The sequence below is a fragment of the Rhipicephalus sanguineus genome, chromosome 1 (assembly GCF_013339695.2).
Source record: "Rhipicephalus sanguineus isolate Rsan-2018 chromosome 1, BIME_Rsan_1.4, whole genome shotgun sequence".
Taxonomy (NCBI): Eukaryota; Metazoa; Arthropoda; class Arachnida; order Ixodida; family Ixodidae; genus Rhipicephalus; species Rhipicephalus sanguineus.
The window spans coordinates 87,137,854-87,141,340 of NC_051176.1; the positions used below are offsets into that span (position 1 = coordinate 87,137,854).

Consider the following 3,487-nt stretch of genomic DNA (forward strand, 5'->3'; position numbering starts at 1 on the left):
ACTTTTAGCTTGAATTCTGGCTCCTTTTCAAATCTACCCAACGGCAACCCTGCTTGGGGGCGCTTTAGTTGTTTGACGGTTTGACGGATGCGCGGTCTGGCGCGGTGCGCGCGGTTTGTGTGTGTGTGTGCCATGCTGTGTTCTGCAATGCTTCGTTACCACGTTTATCGATTATGCACGTTGGTTACTGATTCAATGTCAAGTGTACCTTCCAAGACGATCTAGGTCCTAGTCTCGTGACTGAAGGCGAGTGCGGACGTACAGCAGCCTTTTGACAAGACTGTCGCCGAGTGTACGGTACATTGTGGACTGTAAAGCTGAAGAGTGCACAGTGGATGCCTGATTTTGGTAAGTTCTAGAATATTTCTGAATTACACAGCTAGGTTACTTCATTACATGACGTCTTTTACGCAGGAACCGAGTGTGATCGTCTGGGCGGTGTGTTCACTCTGCGGGTGATGGCCAGAGGAAGGATGATAGACAGGTATGTTTTACGCTATGCTCAATGCTTTCTGTGCACTTTATACGGTTGTATGAAGCACTCACCATGTGCGTTCACTACCTACAACTGCAACGGGTGGATGAAGGCGCGTTGCTTTGCGCGATACTCCGCTCGCTTCTGTAACGCAAGCGTTTCTTGTCATGGCGCTCTTCTTCCTTGGCTGTTTTTCGATTCCAAGAATGCCTGTCGCTCGGCCCGCCCGCTTCCCGCTGCTGCTTCTCTACTCGGGAACTGGTTGACCTTGGGGACGCCTGCGCGATGTATGTGTCGCAGGGAGGGCAACACTCGCCCTTTTGGGCGTAGGGGACCGGAGGGGGGAGGTGAGGTAGGAGGGAAGGACTGAGAGCATGGCTCTTTCCCGGAGAGGGGACGGGTCGCGACCGAGAGAGAGAGAAAGTGGCCCGCTCTTGGCATTCCGCCGCTCAGAAGCGATCGTAAACCGAAGGAAGAATAATTTGCAAGATTTTTTGTATCCGAGTTGTGATTCTGTAAATAAACTTCTTAGCGTCGTCGAAAGTTATTGAAATCGACTACAGCTGTATACTGCACGAGATCATCGCCTGAAGCTACTTGTACGATGGCTTATCACTTCGGAAATAGAACTGCTTTAAACATAACGTTCATCGCCTAGCCTTCTCATGATGCAGGTACAAATGAAGTAACTTTTCAGGAAACTCAGTAATAATTGGCATGTAGTACGCGGGGAGGAAGATATAAAAACACGCTGCGGCTGCACATGCGCGCGCGGCTCTTCAGTGGCGTGTGTTTGTGGCTTTCTCCGCGACTACTGCACCGCGCTTGTTTTTGTTAGAAGTTAGTTGCACTATGGTTAGGATTTTAATCTGACTGTGCAAGGTCGTTGCTACGAGAAACGAACTTGCGTTGGGTGAACCCACTTGAAGATAATACAAGTCAGTGAATTACGTTATATTCTGGTACTAACACCATGTGTACAGTAATTTGAAAGAGCACAAGATGTATATAATTATCAATTCTAGACAAATATGCCAGTTGCGTTTGGCAAGGTGCCCTTGTTGCAATATTTGTGTTTGAGAAAAATTATGTGAAATATTTTTCCCGTCGTTATATTGTTTCCTGAAGCATACTGGTTTATATTAACAGAAGTTGTTGTAATGGTTAAGCAGCACTGTTCCAAGAGCTTTTTATCCACTGTGCTGGGTGGCAAAAGCACACCTCAATTATGTGCTTATCTAAAGTTCATGTTTCTTTTGTGAGCTTTTCTTAAGGCAGCATGAAACTGAAAAAGCGCTCTTATTTGCAGGTTGTGCGACTAAGACGTAGCATTCATTGTGAGAGTGCTACTTAAATTTTATGAAGTAATTATTAGGGAAACAAATCTAAATTCTCATATGTAACTATGTGTGCAGAAGTTTAGAGAAGGCTGACAAAAGTGGTTAACGGTTTTTTTTTATGGCTTGCAGCACTACAAATTCAAACCGATATTCCAGGCATTGATTGGCTTTAACACGACTAGAATTACTTTCCTAAACGGCTCAAATTCATCATATAATACAATATGTAAAGCTCGGCATTATGGAGTGTGCACATGGGCCACACATACTCTTATTTTATCAATTTATGCATTTTATATTGTGTAGCAGAGCTGATGTAATTTTCGTCATTTAAATGACCTATATCGTAATCTGCGTTCTCCAACCACATAGTGTTTACTAAGTACATAAGTTTCTGAAAGTTCGGCTTGCAATGGCACCATTACAGTTGTCTGCCATGAGCCGTTGCTCAGGTTATACTGTTCTTATAGCGCAATCTGAGTCCATCATTCAAGGCCCTTGCTGGTATATAAACATAGACTTGCCTGAATACATTGTATGTATTGTGTGTGAGCTGTAAGGTCTGTGTGGTGCGCCAACTCATGAATGTTTTCTGGTATCCTTACATATGTACCCGGTGATCTCACCTGTTCGTGGAACTGAAGCAGACGACAGCTTGCAGAAGAAGATGGGAGCGTTCTACCTGTGAGCCTGGTCGAGCTTATATTTTATGGTAGGCATTTGTTTCAATCTTTACAAAAGCTTCGACATGTTGCGCCTGCTCATGAACCTATTGCACTTTTTTGAGGGAATTCTAAGATCAAAGAAACAAGACCCTAGACGTAACTCCATTAATGTATACTTGATGCTGGACTTGACCTTCTGTGTTGTTTTCCTGTTTTCTTACAGGATTTGCTGAAAGTTTCGATTGGAAATGCGATATAAGATGCAATTTTGACTAACTCTAACTTCACAAAAGTGTTTTTGTCAACTACCTGCACGGGGCCTTGGCAGTACATCTAAGTGTTCTAAGGTGCACGATGTGTTGGATAAAGTTTTCTTTGCAACTCTTATATTTACTGCGATCTTTCGTGCAGGATACACATGCATGGATACACATACATGGATTCCCTACAAGGACCCTGCGCATCAAAAGCAATCTGTCATCAATGTTAAGTAGACAGATTAAACGAAACGAAGATATGACAGGTGTACACCATATTTTTCTTTCATTTAACCTCTGCATGTTTCCCAGTCAATAAATGTTTTTATCCATTTTTTTTGTTGAGAAATGTCTTTGTACAGCACAAGTGTCGTAGAAGGTGCATACATGCACTTTTGTATGATGCTTGGCTGCATGTGTATCAACCAGCAAACACATTGTCAGGCACAACTAATATGTGATTCCGTACTATCATCCGGACATATCATAAATCTTATCATGCACTGTAATAGTTCTGTTTCAGGAATGTTATGAATGTCATTGGCCACGAAGCACAAGCTTGGCCGAGGGTCATTGCAAACAGGATGTTTCATACTCACAAGAAAGTCACTCATAAGGACACATTAGAATGACGGTGGCCAATATGTTTTTGAATGACATTATGAGTACATTAAAACAATTCTGAAGAAATACATTAGAGAATCAAATGAGTGTTGATGTCAAAGGTCGTTTCATGCTCACTAGACTATC

General features: G+C 42.8%; 1 long non-coding RNA gene across 1 annotated transcript; it reads left to right on the plus strand.

Annotated features, from left to right (window-relative positions):
• Window positions 1-463: 463 nt before the first annotated feature.
• Window positions 464-2,966, plus strand: LOC125758150 (uncharacterized). Its single transcript, XR_007415909.1, has 3 exons — window positions 464-484; window positions 2,460-2,527; window positions 2,892-2,966. It is a non-coding gene; the product is annotated as an uncharacterized LOC125758150 (long non-coding RNA).
• Window positions 2,967-3,487: the final 521 nt, after the last annotated feature.